Here is an 18,247-nt window from a genome sequence, read left to right on the forward strand (position 1 = left end):
TACTTGAGATGACCTGTCAATCAAAGGTATTTAATCACTCGCCCCTTCACTTGATCCGTCAAATGGCGCGCCCGTGCGGGCGGAATCTGTACTTCCGAAAACCGTCGGTCGGTAACGTCACTCCCTGATGCATGACTGTTGTACCAACCGGTCGGTAATACAGTTTATCGCATTTCTTCTTGTTTTCAACGTGCTTTTCGACTTTTTTCAATGGAAAAGTGTCTTTTTCCCCGCCTGAGAATGTTATCCTCGAGTTAATGAAGAAACCGTGCTCATGTCATCGGTAAAACCCCTCTCCCATATGGAAATTGAGGTAGTTTATTTTCCTACCAGACTAACGACACTTCTCGAGGACGAAAATTCTTTTTCTTTTTACGGATTTTTATGCCGCTTGCCTCAATTTTTCGGATTTTGCCACTGAGAAAGAGTCATTTTTCGGCCCTGAGACCATTCTCCCCCGGGTGAATAGGGAAAACAGCGCTCAGCGCAACCGGAAGGACTCTCTCGGATTTGAAAAATCGACACTCTCATTTCTCTGCGGAGAAAAATTATCCCGTCAAGCCAAGGCCGACCTCCCCGGGTGAATGAGAGAATAATACCTTCACTTTCAGAGAACATCTCGCAATGAAATTTCGCACTTTCAGATTTACTTCGCTTTTCCCAAAAGAAAATCCGTCACTCTCGGGAAAAAAAATTCCTGTTAATTTTTCGCCGAATTATCCCTCGGATAATCATTTTCCTTTCGGAGGAGAAGTAAAAATCTACCCTGGATCACCACTAGGATGATTTCTTCTCCTCATTTCGGAGGTTTTCTCTTACTCCTTTTTGGCGTGTCCCCACGTTGGGCGCTATTTTGTAAGGGATTTTTGCTGGTGCTTCACCAGCAGTGATCCCAAACTAGTTTGGTGTCTTCTCTATCGCTCAAATATGTTGGGCGCCAGCTGGACTTTCACGGAAAGTCCAACGGAAAACCGGCCTCGGAGGCAAACTCGTCTACTCCGAGGACTTCTCGTGGCGCGACTAACAATGCCGAGCCAGGATCAGCGTGAAACGGTAGAGTGGGCGATGTCCACCATACTAGGAGTAATTCACTCAATCGCTCTCCGTCTTTTCAACCGAGAGATTCCGATAAAGCGTATCTTCCAGCAGACATGTCTCCTTGTTTCCTTCGTCGAGAAGTTCCCATTCCTCTGACGCGTTCTTTCTCTCTCCAGAGTGGCTCGACTTTGGAGAAGTCGACGATTACCTGCGAATCCTTATCACCCCTCAGGGCGCCGAACATTGAGAGGCACATGCGACACAGGTATCCGGAGACCTTCTCACCCACCTGTACCCACCCTAACTCATCCTCAATGCTCGGTAAAACCAATATCATCGCGGGCCAACATCCGGAATTACTCCTGCCCGTGCGATCGGGCCTCTAGGAGTCGGCCAAACTCCCGACCCATAGATCCACGCCAACACCACTTCTTTCGTCCGAGGATATGGATCCCTGGAAACGTGAAATAAATGTATGCTCCGTGACCAACAAAATCCAGCGTTCTATTTGTGGAACGCTAATGCGTCCCGCTCTCTCGCTGTCTCAGATCTAGTCCAGACAACGTTCCCCCATAATCCATTATGGATTAATGCCACTCACGACTGTGTCGAGTAGCCGGAAAATTCATCCGCTCGACTTCAGCGTCTGTCACCGACTGTCCCGAAATCTCCTAAGGCCTTCTCCCCCTAGTCTGAACGTCTCAGCGGCGGTGGGTCATCCGTTACGCTACCACCACCAGTCAGCTCGATGGCAATCGAGGGGGCGGTAGTCCTGTCACCTAGCCGTTGGTCCCTAGTCTAAGTCGATAGCGCCGCTAGAATAGCCCAGTTGGAACGCTGGTACGTTGGCCCTTTTTCTCCAAACACCGCGGGGCGGGTTTCTAGATGAGGCGACGGGTTATCAACAGCCTCTCTATAATGTTCGGCAGCATGGTTTCACCCAAACCACGCCTCTTGGCATTATTTGATTGGTCTATTTACTTCACGTGCGGTTCACTTCTTCCGCCGCTCGATGTCACTCTCATCTCTTGCTCAGCTTCTTCAGCTGGCACTAGATATCGCTCTCCTAACCTTCCTTTCACTCTAACTCTTGGTTACTCAAGGATTTCCATTTTGGTCCCCGGATGGGACACTGCTTATTTCAAAATGTCTCCATGGGGCCCACCGCCTCTGTGTCAACTCGATCTCTCACGGCCAAGCATCGGAAGATATGTTGCAATGTTTCTTCTTCTATTCTGTAGGTCCTACATCGGGAATCTTTGTAGCCTTGCCTTTTGTTCTTCCCCACACTGCCGCATCTCAATCGTACCCGCTGCTCTTTGTCCCTTCCCGGGATCTTTCTGTCTTTCCAATAACTTCCTTGTTCCGGGGTCTCCTTCATAGACCTGCATCGCGCGCAGTATTGTAAGGCATCTGCACTTGTCGAGCACTTTTGGATGTCCTGTTCCGTGAGTATTTTGATGTTGCTTTTCAATTTCTCTTCTACGTCGTCCCATGGTTCTTATCTGTCATTCCTGTCCAACTGTCCCCAGATCTGTCGAATGGTAACACCATCGCCAGTTTTTTCGAATGCTTTGATCATGGATTCACCCCATCTGTCCGGGTTCCCATTCATTGCGTTCCGGAGGATCTCCTTCAGGCACCTCCTCGGTCATCTGTCTTCCGACATCTGAAGTGTTTGCAGCAGATATTTATTTCCTCTCCTGAGGGCCTCCACTTCCACGCTCCTCCTTCCAGCTTCCAGCTTCCAGATATAATCTGGCGTATTGGCGTTTATCCCTAACGCCATTTCCACCAATCTTGCCTGTAGCCTCTCAGTGGTCGCGTACCTCTTCCAACCCCAGATCTCAATTCTGTATAAGCAGGCCGCCTTAGCCAATGTGTCATAAAAGTACAGTCTACCTCTTAAGGAGTTGATCCCCATCCTCTTCACTAGTCCCCAGCACGAGTTGACTGACCTCTGCGCCTTGCCTGCCCTTTCTTTAAGAGGCAACTCATATGAATTCCTGGCGGTGAACCAGAACCTCAGCTATTTGAAGGAGTTAACTGTTTCCACCTCCTTCTCAAAAACATACCATTTCTCATCCCTTTTTCTCTTCCCTCCGTTCCTAAAGACCATGACTTTTGTTTTGGCCACGTTGATCTCCATTTCATTGTCGCGTGCGTATCTTTCCGTGGCTCTGATCATCCCCATCAGGCCCTCCGCTGTCTCTGCCAACAGCGCTATGTCGTCTGCAAATTTAAGCGCGTAAATCTTAGTCTTACCTATTACCGTGCCTCCCAGATTTCTCTTCTCCCACCTATCATCGATGTCATCCAGGAAGATGCAGAAGAGAATTGGGCTTAGTGGGCAACCCTGCCGCACGCCTTTCCCAGTCCTGAAGCTGTCCAGGGTCCTTTGTCCCATAATTATTTCGTTCTGTGTCTCCATATAGATTCCTTCAATTAGTTTGAGGATCTTCCCCTTAATGTCAATATTCTCCAACTTCTTTATGAGCTTCTTTCTATCTACCAGGTCGATTGTAGCTCTAATCATTACGGCACAATTCATTATACCATTTAATTGCGGCACAATTTATTACAGCACATTTCATTACAGGAACATTGCATTACAACAGATTTCACCACAACAATGATTCATCATCATATTTCCATCAGCACAATTTGAATTTAATGCATCGTTCTTATCAAAAATCACGGCTGAATACTATGAGCAACTCCACGCAAATACTCAACGATATCGGCATCTTCGCTCCACTCCATAATGACTCTAAAAAGCCGGGCATCATAATCGATGTACTTCTTACTCTTACACGGAGCCATCGCTTACCATTTTCTTGAGATGATTTAATACGAGCAAGAGTATTACAATGATGAGGAGTCGTGTAATCCACGCATCGTCATAAATCCAGTTTAGTCACAGGATGCTCACGCAACTTATTAAACAAAACATCCTTATGGTACAACAATTTCTTGCCCCTCTGGCTCAATACAAGATCTAGAGGCATTTCGACAACCGCACAACACTGAATCCGTGCGATAAATGACACTTGGCTAGGTAAATGAGTCCAGTGCGATTTATCGCAGATACCTCACCCCCCACCATGAATTTCTATTCAAAGGAAATACACAGAAATAAACAACGCACCAACAAAGTAAATCATCATGTTTACTTTCAAATGAGAAGAAAATACAAACAGCCTCGAATTTATATGTCAATTGATGAATCCCGCAATAGTAATAACTTCCGTAATGAATTGTCCATATGATGAAAAATGCTATAATGAATTGTCCCCGTAATGTCTTTTTGTAATGAAATGTGTCGTAACATTACACGACCGTAATGAATAGAGGTGATACCTACCAGGTCGAATGCTGCTCTGAAGTCGACCAAGCAGGTATACAATTTCCCGCCCTACCTCCTTAGTCTATTCTCTATTAGTGGGTTTGGGGTGAAAACATGGTCCCTCGTCCCGGTCTGAAGCCTGCTTGGCTTTCCCTGAGCTTCTTTCCTTTTCCGGCCCATGATGTGATCCTGGACGCCACTATCTGGGTTAACACTTTATACTCGAGGTCGAGAAGTGATATGCCCCGGTAGTTTTTTGCCTGGTTTCCATCCCCAGCCTTGTGTATAGGGTAAATTCTTACAATTTTCCAATCCTTTGGTGTGTTCCCTTCTTGCCAGCAGAGCCTGATGTTCTCCAGGAGTTCCTTCGTTAAGTCCTTCAGCAGGTTTTTTAGGAATTCTCCTCGTATTCCGTCTTCCCCTGGGGCTTTCCCGTTCTTTAGCCTGCCCAACGCCCTTTTTAGCTCATTCGCGGAGCGGGTCTCTTCGTTCAGAATGTCTTCATCAAGGTCTGGTTCCTCCGTTAGGTCCCTTGCCGTTCTTTCCTCAGCTCCATCTCTCTGTTCACCATCCCACCGGTCTACATTCTCCCTCAAGTCTACATCCTCCCTCAGGTCTACAGGGCTCAGCCATTTTTTTTCCCGAATATCTTTTCCCGTCATTTTTCTGTTATTTAGTCTAAGTTCGTTCACTCCTTTCCAGAATTCTCCTAAGTTCTTGCTCCTCCTTATACCTTCCCACTTTTGCTCGTTCCACTCCTGCTTTTTCTTTGGGTATAGCTCTAGCCTCGCCTGTCTGGCTTCCACGTACCTCAGTCTCGATCGTTCGTTTCGTTCCTTAAAGTGGGTCTTCAAAGAGTGCCACATCAGCCTTCTGGCCAGACGACACTCATCATCGAACCACGATTGGGGTCTCCCGCCTTCCTTTCGCGTTCTCACCATGCTATTGTCCCCGGCAGCCTGCTAGATGGTCTCCCTGAGAATCTTCCAGCGTTCGTCCAAATCGGTGACTGTTGTTCTGCTTTGCCACTTCTCCGAGGCGGTGTCTTGGTATTGGTGCTTCTCTTCGTCTTTCTATATGAGTCTTGCCTGGAATTGGCCCTCTGGGCCTGTTGGGTTTTTGCTGCCTGCTGATGATGGCGTTCTCGTCGTTATTGCCAGTCTCAGGGCTATAGCTATGTGGTCCGAATTCAATCTCCGGATGATCTTCATTTCGTTGATTGAGTCCTCTAGCTCCGGGTTATTCGCAATCACCAGATGTAGGACCGATTGCGACCCCTTCTTGCCGATGTGTGTAATTTTCCCCTCCCGGTCTCCCTTTACGCATCCATTTGCTATAATCAATCCGAATTTATCGCATATAGCGAAGAACTTCCTCCCCTCCTCGACCACTTTCTCATCCTGGGTATTTTTGTGGAGCTTGTACATCTCCATTTCCTCATCATCCATTCCTGAGGGAGCTCCCACTTGTGCGTTCCAGTCTCCCACTATTATTACAGTTTCGCCCCTACTCGAGGCCTCCTCCAGATTCTCATTGATTTCGTTGATCACTTTGGACACTCCTGCGTTGTTGTATACTGAGATCAGCTTGCCCGGTCTACCATCGTTGAATGTCCAATTTCCAATTATGAACCCAAATTTCCAGAGTGCTATTTCCCAGTCGGGATTTGAGTCTTTCCTTATTCCCACCAGTGTTCCTCCTGCGGCTCTGCCTTTCTTTTTAACCTTGACGGCTGAGTTTGCTACCCAGAGGTATTGTTTATCTAGTTTATCTATCTCTGCTTGCTCGTTTTTCTTTTCTCACCACGTTTCCTGAATAAGAATGATATCGAAATCTTTGAGAAATTTCCATGAACCTTTGATTTTTCTTCCCCCTGCTGCGTTCCTTATTTCGTCAAACCTTCGACCACGCCTTGGTCTGTCTCGCTTTTTGTGGGTCTGGTTGCCAAATGTCTCCTTCTATTAGTTTCCCTCCCGTCTCACACTAATGCCACCAGAAGCCATCTACCCTGACTTTCAAGTAGCCCAATACCACTCTATTCCTGCGTCCTTCCTCCTCTTTTTTCAATTGTTCCAGCCACCCGTTGACCTCTCTCTCACGCTACGTGAAATCATCGTCGAAGTAATAGTGCGTGCCTCGTCACGTTCCCTTGCATTTCATGATCTCTGCCTTGTCCTTCCTTGTCTACATTTCCAGTAATACTCGTCGTCCATAGGATCGTGCTGATCGGACCCTCACTTCCAGTGTCAGCTCCTCACATATTAACTCTTGGAGACTCTGAGAAGCCTGTGCTGGGTTGACGCCCAATCCCTCCACACATAGATTTAGTTTTCTTTTCTCCCTCTCCCCAATCTCGGTTTCTAATTCTGCTACTAAAAGGGGTCGCGGGGCCCAATATTGGCAAGAGGGGGCCACTCTCTCTGGGTGGACCACTGTGGTCTTACCTGGTTAGTGCTCCAGCTGGTTCTCCGGGGTGCTCCAGTTATCAGCGTACTCCGTGGGACCACTCGTCCTGGAAGCCTGGGGCTGGCCGTCTGGGGCGAGCTGTGGCTTCATTCCACTGTTGGGGGTCCTTGTATCAGTATTTACCTTTATATGGGCGCCAGTCTGTTGCGTTTTTCTCCACGCTAATTCCGCCCTCAGTCGTGCCCCTTTCTCCCTCTCAGCGGCTGAGCATAGTGATTCTTTTTCCTGCCTCCAGTCAGCCAGATCCGCCTTTCTCACGGCAATGCATGCCGTTTCCCTCCATGCTTGGGCTTCGCGTTTCCACTGTAGCGCGTTCTCCTCCAGCCTAATCCGTTCTAGTCTCGTGTGCTCTTCCTTTGCCTCCAGCATCACCTTCATGTGTTCGAATTCCTCTAACTTCCCCAGGACCTTTTATAGCGTCCTGAAGTTATTCCTATTTTCTGTCTCTGTTGCATGACGGATCTCCTGGATCCTCCCTACTCTTTCGTGGATTGCCTTAAATTCGGCCACAATTCGGCTTACTACTCTATCCTCAAACGCTGTCAGCCAGCTCTTCAGATCCATCAGGTCAGCCTTTTCTATTTGGGTCTGATGTTGCTGGTGAGTGCTCAGCCATGCCCATCTCTCGTACTCCATGGTCGATCTTCCAGGTCCGAGTCTTCGTCTGTGCTGCCTCCCCTCTGGCTGTTCCCAGTGATCTCGTGAACTGTTTCGACCGTGAATAAGCTCAAGTTGTACTCACCGCTATAGTCCTCGCCCTATCCCTGGACTGAACTCGGGTTTGCCCCAGTGGTCTCAGAGGTATCCTCATACTCTTTAAGAATTTGATCCGTCTCTTCAGGGATTACCGAGATGTCGTTGAATAAGGTTCGAGAGACCGATTGTGGGAGTGTATGTGGGAACAGGGTTGATTGCGCCATCTCCCGGGGTCCCTTGATTGCCTCCTCGGAGCTTACCAGCGTTCTTTCCCTCTCCTCGAGGTTTTCCATTCCCTCCATCTCCCTGCTATTGAGGGTTCCCGGGTTTACTGAATCGTCTGCATTGTCCGCGTTGCCCTTGAGGTACCTCAGCATCTGATCTATCATTCCGTCAGCCATTGCCTTCTTCTGCAGCCTGTCCCCTTTTCTCTTACTTGCCTTCATCTCGTCAGTCGCTACGTTAGAATCTCTATCCTTTTTCTCTTTTATCGACTATCGCACTTCACCTTCCTTACCGGCGCGTCTCGCCCCCTCAGGCGGATTGTCCTTTCTTCCCGCCTTGTCCCCTTCCCCCTTTGCGCCTTTTCCGCATGTTCTAGGCATAACCTCTACCTATGCCCTCGAAGTTTTGTCCAGGTCTTTGTCCAGGTCTGTTCTTCAGCCTGCTCGTAACTCCGGACTAATAATTGATGTGCACCTTCGTCCTTTTAGGGGTCCTGGGATATATGTTTTTCATGGTAATAAGCTCTCGGGCCTCTCCGAAACACTATTTTTCACTATCGCTGCACTGGAATGCGTCCTTATGCTACGGCGGCACCAACGCCACTCATTCGCTTGTATTTAACGAGATAATTTCAGATTCGAGCACGTAGAATTTTTGCATTAATTCAATCGATCCTTGATTCGAATTAGTACGATATTCGAAAGAAATATTCCTTCGCAACCAATAATTTACCTTCAATAAAATTCGTCCGAGTTGGTTACAACTGAATCTAGTCAGAAACTTGGACGGAATTATGGAATTTTTGCGAATTATAATTTTTACTCAATTAACCCACTTCTGGTGGATTATCACCCAATATAGTGCAACCGAGCGCCGAAGGCGCAATTCATGAAAATCTGAATATCTCAAATATTAATTATGTAAAAACTTCCGGGTTTTCACCAATTTATTCCCACTATTTTTCCAATATCTGTCGCCCTAAAAACAACGCATAAATAATTTCTCCAACACTCGAAATCCCCACGCACCTAATTAATGTACTTGTACTTACGGAAAAATACATGGTTCGCTCGCCTGTTGGAATTTCGCCAAATTTTGCGGTATTTCGATCGCTTTGTTTATAATCTCTAATTTCTTCTTGCCTAAGGGAGCTTCGGAAGACTCTCTTATCTCCTAGAAGAATTTTTCATCATAATTAACTTCTTATAGCTAATTGAGTTTATAGGGGTTCCCACTCTGTTCCTAACAGGGTGCCGTAAGATCCAAAGTGATGAAAGATGGATGAATTTGCGTTGTCCAGGTCCGGGTTGTAGCCTGCCCGTCTGCTGTAATTGTCTCAGCCAATAGGATTCCTGTTACAATTCTTTGTTTTTAACTCTACGGGCCGTTATGCTAAGAGGGAGGAAGGTGAGAGATCCCATTGACCAAAGTTCTTCCTTTAACATTAGGTGTATGACTTAATTCTCGGTCTTTTTTGACAATTTTGACGTTTATTTATAAAAAAATGAACAGAAATTTAATCGTGAAAATAATGACCATAACTTTGCATGCATTTCTCCCATCTATCGGGCAATTGTCGGATTCCGACTCGGAAAAAAGATAGTGGTTTTCACTGGACTTCTTCAGGAGATTGGAACTAGGTATCGACTAGGTGATATTGTAGCTCCCGAAAAAGGTGATAGTCAAAAGGCGCAAGGTCTGTAGAATACCCCGCACTTGGAAGAATTTCTTAGCCCAACGTGGAGATAATTTTCAGGGTTTCCTTTGCTGTGTGTGGTCGCGCGTTGTTCTGCAACAAAATTATTTGCCTCGTACCACTACCAGCAAAAGGTCTCTTTTCCTCTATAGCATCACTCAATTTCACCAATTGGTCCAGTTGGTGATAACGTTTAGCAGTGACGATTTCCCCCTGTTTGAGTATCTCATAATAGATTACATCTTTAGAATCCCACCGAATATACAACAACAATTTTTTCCCGTGAATGTTCGATTTTGCAATACTCGTTGACGGCTCCCCCTGAACAACCCACATTTTTGGCCTTTTAGAATTGTCATAAAATATCCACTTTTCATCCCCACTTACAATTTCATGTAAAAAGTCTTTTTGTTCGAATCTGGTCAGTAGGCACATGGCAATTTCACAGCGTCGACTTTTGATTTCTGAGGTAAGATGATGGGGCGCCAACGACCTTCCTTCTGTATAATCCCATTTCTTTTTAAGCGCCTCGAAATAGCTTATTGAGTCACTCCTAGAATATCAGCAAGCTTCTGTTGTGTTTAACAAGGATTTTCATTGAGTAGGTTGTCCAACTCTTCGCCCTCAACTTTTTTCGGTTGCCCAGGACGTTCTTCATCCTGGAGATCAAAATTTCCATCTCGAAATTTTTTAAACCACTTTTTACATGTGCTGTAGCATATAGTACTCTCTCAAGGCGTAACAAATCATTTCTCGTACTTCTGTAGCAGGGTTTCCAAGTTGGACGGTGAAAAGAAGCGAGTGCCTCAGGTGCTGCTTGTCGAACGACATTTTTATTTACTATGTTTTTTGAGGTTGTGTTAATCGGACCACAATCGAACTTGAGTGCTTTGATAACTTACAGATAGCGCTTCAAAACGCCCTTTATTGCGGGAATTTTTAAAAATTCAAATAGGTGTTCTAATCATACACCTAATAATATTTTATTAAGACGAGGTACTCGTCACAACGATTAGAAAATGCAATTCATCGTGAATTCATTAATTTTCAAATAAGTCAGAATTCTTAACTCGTCGTCTCATGGTACCCCACTTTTCGCCCTTTTGTAGTGGTGTGCGTGCGCCAGGGGGCCTCTCGTATGGTGCACTCAGACCCGGACGGACCCCCCACTCCTCTCACACCGAGACGATTCGAGACTTACGTGAAGCAATGGGTTAAGTGTCCTCTCACTGTAACGTTCAGGTCAATAGTTGTATGTTCCGAAACGGAATATGAAATCACATTTTCAACTATTACTACTCATAATTTTTTTTTTCGCTCTCATTTACGGGCTGTTCCCGGAATCGAATTTTTCGGAAACAAATAACTCGTTGAATGAAGAACCACTGCAAACTAATTATTGTCCTTCAGTGAAAACATCGGTAATTTTGTGCCCAAGTTATAATTTCAGATTAAAAGAAAGTAAAGTTTTCGAGTAATTGCAGATTAACAAAAGAATAGATTTTAAAATAATGGCTCTAAAAATGGAATAAATTGAGTTCAATTGCGCTCATTTTGAAGCTTCTCCAATTATCTTCCAATCTGTGAAGACGAAAATTCGATTCCCAAGCATCAAATTCCATTATTTCACCTTTTTCTCAAACAATCAAAAATTCAAGTGGAAAAAGTGAAATTTTTGAAAAATCATAACTTGCTTTAAAAAAATCGAATCGCTCTAAAAATTATATGAGAGCTTGGTCTTGTGATGTCCGGAGATGTTGTCCAGCGTCGGAGGACAATTAGGGTCTATTTCAACTATTTTTTAGTCGCGATTATTTTAGATAGAATTATCCATAGAAATATGTGAATGGCCTCGATTTCTATTTCTTTTATTTTTATGATGAACGACGCCATTTTGGAATTAAGGAATGGAAAGAGTTTTTAAAGGACTTGAAAAGCCGAGAAATTCTCCCTTTTTATTTGTAATCCTATATTTCGCATTTTTTAAATTTGCTTTCTTACAATTGGTACATCTTTTATTCTACTCTATCCATGGATAGTTCCTTGAGTTGAACATACAGTTGATTAAATGTTTGTTACTCACTTAGTGGAATTTGTCTGGTTTGAATGAACCTGGATTTGTTCTAGACGCTCGAATAGCCCAGTAATGTAAATTTTAATTTCACTTCGAATATCACTTCCTATCACTTCCTTCCACAGTCCTAATTAATATTTTACTTATCGAGAGACGACCGGATGGGTTTCACGGCTCTTTTGATAATAGAATTTTCGAGTAGTTTTTAAAGTTAAAAATTTTAAACACAGTGAGTTCGCCACATAGAAATATAATTCACCTGTTGGTATAGTTCCACATTTATTTCACGGCTAATTTCTTTTTCGACTCAGAAGAAAAGAATTAAAGGCTACTTTTGGTTTAAGGTTTTAATAACCCGATCGAAAGTTAAAGCGGACGATTACTTTTAAAATTCCTTCAAAAGTCACCCGTTTCGCGGAAACCAAATCTTTGATCATTTGCCAGGAGTCCGTTACGGAAGACCAATTTCGCCATTTCTTTCTACCGGAAGGATGATATTGCGCCGAATGTTGTATGACGACTGGTCTTTCGTTTCCAATTTTTTTTGGTAGGACGTTATACCTTCCACGATTACAATTTTCCTGTCAAATTTCTTGCAAAAGAGTGTTGAAGTGTTCATGTCATTGCTCGTCCGGGCAATGACTGTTGAAGGAATTCCGATGTATCGGCGTTAAAATTGATTTTCAGATCTATATTGAAATCAACAATTTCGCAAAGTATTTTCGTGCTGTTCTGCATTTTATGGGAATCTCGCTTTGCGAAATGATTGAAAATTTCTGGAAATTTTTATTCTGGACATTACAGTCTCATGTACCGATTCTCAAAAAAAAATCGTAAGGACTATCGGAAACATGAAATTTTTTTCATTTCGGATTTTCCGTGAAATTGCTCTCTACATTACAGAAATTTGAAACAATGTCCGAGCTTTAGTATAAAGTTGGCAAAGATCTATCAAATCTTAAAATACAAACAAGCAACATGGCTTAAGCCCTACATCGATCTGATTAATGAAATGCGAAGAAAATCGACGAATGAATTTGAAAAGAATTTTTTTAAGTTAATGAATAATGCAATTTTCGGGAAAACTATGGAGAATGTGAGGAAGCATAAAGATGTCAAACTAATTATCAGATAAAATGGAAGATTTGAAGCAAACCTATATATGGCGTAGCCTCTTTTTAACACCAATTTCATTTTTAATGACGATATGGTGTTCGTTGTAAGGAATCAAGTCAAAATCATTTTCAATAAACGAATCCACATATGAATTTATCAACCAAGATATTTCAAAATGTGATACTTCGGATAATCCAGCAGAGAATGTTTATGGAATACAAAGAGTGAATAAAAAAAGTGAGAAGTTTAATGGAAGCTTAATGCGATGGAAAAATTATGATTTATTTGGTAGGTCTGCGTGTCAAAGTCTATACTTTCAAGGTATTAAGTCATGTACGAGAAAAAACGAGCGAAAGTTGTGTAAAATGCGACAATGACTACAATTACGTCTAAAGATTATAAAAATTTTCTCTTTCAGCAGAAAAAAAAAGTGAAACCCCCAAATTTGATTCAGAGTAGAAAACATCAAGTTTACACCGTAAAACAAGACAACACTGAGTTCCGATGATGATAAGAGAATTATACTGCCAGATTCGACAGACACTCGACTTTGTGGACATAACAAATACAAACATGAATTTTTTAAATATTTTTTTATTCATGTCAAAATTACATTTAAGTAGAGTCCATAAATATCAGCAAATCTCAACTATTTTACATATTCCTTCTTTTCCTTCCTCTTCAACTCTTTCTCCACACGAAACACTTCTGGATTCTTGATCCCACTCAATTCCTTCTGATAAAAACCGCCTTCAATTGCGTCATCGTTCTCATCCGCCAGTTTGTAAGTCATAGGAGTGGTGTTCTGCATTTTCTTGATTGTAAATATTTTTGTAGTCCAGTTGGGAGTTTATCCTTTCTCGAAAATCGTTTTATACTTGCTAAATCACAATTTATCACCCACTTTGAATTTAATTTTTCTCATTCCATTCACCTCTGCTTTTTCATAGATGCGTATCAACAATGCTTTTTCATGTTTGGTTGTGACATCCTTCCGCTTCATTTTGATGGTACGATGTTTAGTATCATTGTATTCAGCTACTAGATCATCTACAACATCAATCTATTTATAGGTTCCACGGATAGAGAACTGCTTCCACGGTTTGTTTTACAATGTTCGCAAAAAACGTGCACATATAGATGCCTTGAGACTGCTGAAGGTAGAATATACAAGCTATATTTCTGTGCTACGATCTGTCAAGTCAGTTTTTATAAATGGCAACGACATTTTTTACCCCTACAAAATTTGTTCGTCTTCCCGAAAAAAGTTTAACTATACTATATTTTCAGATGACGTCATCGTTTTCATATGAATAACCGTACAAAACTCAAATGAAATGGCAACATTTTTATTTCGTTTATCTTACCGGTTTTATTCCACATACTCTACATGTGTCTTTGTGTAAGTATCGGGCACAGTCATTGCAGAAGATCTTCGATGCTACCGCTATTAACAGGGAGGCACAACTCCAGCCAGCGTCGGCAATTTCGAACAGACCGAAGGAATTCAGACGGAATGTTGGCGATTGAATTCTGATGTGTCTTTACAAATCCGCAGGGATTGTCGGTCAATTGGCGGACACCAAAACCTTTTACGTAAGTCCATCAATAAAAATCGAGTGATCTGACGTCAAGAGATCAAAAGATAACTCAAATGAAATGGCAACATTTTTATTTCGTTTATCGTACCGGTTTTATTCAATATACTCTACATGTATCTTCGTGTAAGTATCGGGAACAGTCATTGCAGAAGATCTTCGACGCTACCGCTATTAACAGGGAGGCACAACTCCAACCAGCGTCGGCAATTTCGAACAGATCGAAGGAATTCAGACGGAATGTTGGCGATTGAATTCTGATGTGTCTTTACAAATCCACAGGGATTGTCGATCAATTGGCGGACACCAAAACCTTTTACGTAAGTCCATCAATAAAAATCGAGTGGTCTGACGTCAAGAGATCAAAAGATGATTACGGGACAAAACCACCTCGACCGAGCCAACGAATGAGGGAAATAATGTTTCGATAATCTCTCACAGATCTAGTGAAATGCGGCGGTGCACCGTTTTGCTGGAACGGTGCTTGCTGTCTAGTTGTTAACATAACATGATAAAATAATAAAATTCCAGGGTTGAAACATGGCAAGTTAATCCAAATGAAAATATTTCCCTTTCGTTAGATTTTTTTACGATTATTCACGTCAAAATGATGACGTCATATAAACATACAGTATGGTTGAAGTTTTCCAAGCAAGACAAACAACTTTTATAGGGGTGGAAAATGTTGTTGCCATTTGAAAAAATTCACTTCATACGCGTAGCATGGGAACATAAGCTACGGAGCCATCAATTCCATCAGCTCTGAGTTTCCCCATTCAAGATCGACAACTTTCATTTCAACAATTTTGTTGTCTCTCCCTTCTTACCAAAGATATCAAGCCGTACTCTTTCAAATTGGACACCCGGTATGTATATGTTATTTGTTTCCATGGGAGTGTGAAACTAATTGTAGAACTTTTTCTCTTGATCCACATGTAGCTTTTTTTGAATCCGCTCATTTGTAACGTGACATTTTTGCATGGAGGATAAAAATGCCTATTACCTTCGCCCTTCTTCCCCTGAATCTAGTTAAACTCAAAAATTCCGAAATCTATGGACGCCAGGCAGTTTTTTAGCCGGAATTACCAAACCGGAGGAGTCGACAAAATCAGCTCTAACTAACTCGAAAACCTCTGAAACGTACGCAAAATTGGAGAAAACTAGTTTTTTGGGGAAAGCTAACGGTCCTCGGTTCGCTCAGCGTGAATTGACATGGCTATCCTAGCCATGTCAATGGCTCGGATAAAACCAAGAAAAACTCACTTTTGGGAACTTCTGGGTGACGCGACCCTTCTTCCTCACCATCTCGATTTCAAAGCAATGTCCGGGTTGTACTGTGTCCTGGGCACTGTAATTCAGGCACTATCCCTCACTCACGCGTCTGCACTTGACTGTGGTCAATACCGAATTGATTTTCGGGGGTCAGTGTCACGTGTCACTGTCCCGAGCGCGAATTTCGGCCAATGAGGGATAGCCCCTGATTGGCGGAGACTCTTACCCATCAAAGGCGTGAACCTTGAGGGAACCGGTGAATTACCTCGGGAAAAGCAGTGGCGTAACTGCTAGATCCTATACTCCGGTCTGTTTAAAACCCTTCATTAACAATAATTAACTAAATCTGAGCCGAACTGATGGACGTTCGGTTAATTACACTAGATTTCTTGGCGCCTCCCACGGGTCGGTTCTCCGGGAGTCACGGGGTCATAATGAAATGAACCACTAATCAAAATTTTGCAAAAACTTTAGCCTTAAACACTAATCCATATGCAGTCTGGCAATTCGCTGGGGACAATGACTGCTCTAGTCCCAGATGACCTTCCACTATAAACGTAACGATAACCAATTTATCTTTCCGTGAACTCCAACTAAAAATGGAGCGTCAGCATTTCAGATGGACCTAATCGATGCCCCGTAAGATTTGAAACATAGCTAACCCCATAGAAATTACCCGATGACTCATAACTTTGCCCTTCTTTGCGATAATTCCATGGGCTCTAAAGAACGCGTAATTATGCAGATTGACGAACTACAAAACGTACTTGAATCTCGAAATGATATACATAAATAATTGAAAGAAGGAAAAATCCCCAAAAATTACCGCGTTTTTTTTCGGGAAATAGCTAAACGGAATTGCCTAAAATTTGAACTCGCCATAGCGGGAAAACTAGCTGAAGACCTCAAACAAAAGGAAACGTCGCCGAAGCGGGAAAACTGGAAACATTCTCTCACACTTTTAACTTACGGATCTGCCTAATGTCGCGGGAGTAGATTTTTGTCAGGTCGTATGGGTGTCACTAATGAACATCCCCACATGTTCGTTACACCCCCCTCTTTTGACTGTTATTATCCGGGTGGGCCTTGCAGTTGGTCCTGTTGTTGGGTGACCTGCTGCCGGTGAAATCCTTTTGCCGATCTCAATCCTGCTAACTAGTAACCCCATACGTTTTTGTAGGGAGAACCGAACCCACACTCTGAGATGTTGGTCGGAGTAAAACTCGTAGTTTCATGTTTTCGAAAATCCGCCGATTAGCAGAGAGGGTACCTTGTGGTCCATGATCTGGACCCAGATGATGTCTCGTCCAGCAGCAGTGGAGACAATGGTGGCTGCGATGGCTACGGTGCCTGAGTGACCACCTGCCGCAGTACTGTGACGGCCTCGCATTTCAAGGCTGCTGTGTTGAGGGCCGCTGACGGTGGTGGTGAAGGCGTGTACCACTGGTACGCCCAAACTGTGGATCCTGATGTCGACGCAAAGGCGGCCTGAACTACAGCGCAGGGATGCTGTTGGTGCTGTTAGGTTGCAAATCCTCACCGTTGACCGTTGGTGATGATGCTGTGGGAGTGCTCGTCTTGGGAGATTCCCATACGACGAAAGTTGAACGCCAAAACCCAACCACAAATTAATCATGGAGCGATTTGGATATATTAGTTGGCCACGATCAAGTCATGGAAGTGGTTTGAATGCTTCGATCCAACCGTAAATGAATCACGGAGAGGAATTAATTCCCCAAATAGCACTGAAACTGAGCGGTAGCCCAGATAACAGCGAGATCATTCCGCTCCTGCGCGGAATACTCCATTTCAGCAGGGGACAACACTCTACTAGCGTAGGTGGTAACTCGTTCTCTCCCATCACTGACTTGTGTCAGAACGGCATCCAACCCTACTGCACTGACATCGGTTTGCATTGAGAACGGAAGCCCAAAATTGGGATGTGCTAACGTACGTGTGGACGTTGGATGTGCCTTCAGCGAAGTGAATGCGATACTGTGTACCACGCTCCAAGCCCATGGATTGTTTCCACCCGCCAGTTGGGTCAGGAGATTGGCCACCGTTGTAAAACGTGGAATGAACATACCGAACCAGGAGTCTAGTCCGAGGAAGCGCCTCAACTGCCTACGATTTCGCGGTTGCGGGAAATCGAGAATCGGAGTGGCAATAGCCGGGTCTATTTGTAGAACGGAGCTACTTGAAATGAACCCAAAGTATTGTAATTGGGAAGTATTAGACTCATTACCCTCCTGTTGTGGGAAAACCTGATCAAGGGGTCCACGGGGCTGTTGCTTGGAATGTAAACCGCAGCACATCGTAAGCCGTGGAACTCGATTCAGAGGGCTGAACTGGAAAAGATTCTCCGGTTCGTCTCTGTACAACCACACCGGATCGTAGAAATCAATCACGATCTTAGCGGACACAAGGAAATCCATCCCAAAGATGAAATCCTCAGATAACGTCGGCATGACGTATATGTTGAGGGGGATACTACGAGCCTCAAGCTCGGCGACACAGGCTGCGGTGTTGGTCACGAGCTCAATTTTTCCGCCAGCTGTTATAACCTTCTTAGCAGGTACTTCTAACAGTGGGATTTTGACCTTCTCAAACAGAAGGATGCCGGCCATACCAGCAAAGGATCTGCTTACGCCGGAATCCACCAGAGCTCGGACCCTAAGACCACCAATAACAATGTCGATATGGAAAGCTCGGGGAATACT

The sequence above is a fragment of the Diachasma alloeum genome, unplaced genomic scaffold (assembly GCF_001412515.2).
Source record: "Diachasma alloeum isolate Michigan unplaced genomic scaffold, Dall2.0 Dall_scaffold_00419, whole genome shotgun sequence".
Taxonomy (NCBI): Eukaryota; Metazoa; Arthropoda; class Insecta; order Hymenoptera; family Braconidae; genus Diachasma; species Diachasma alloeum.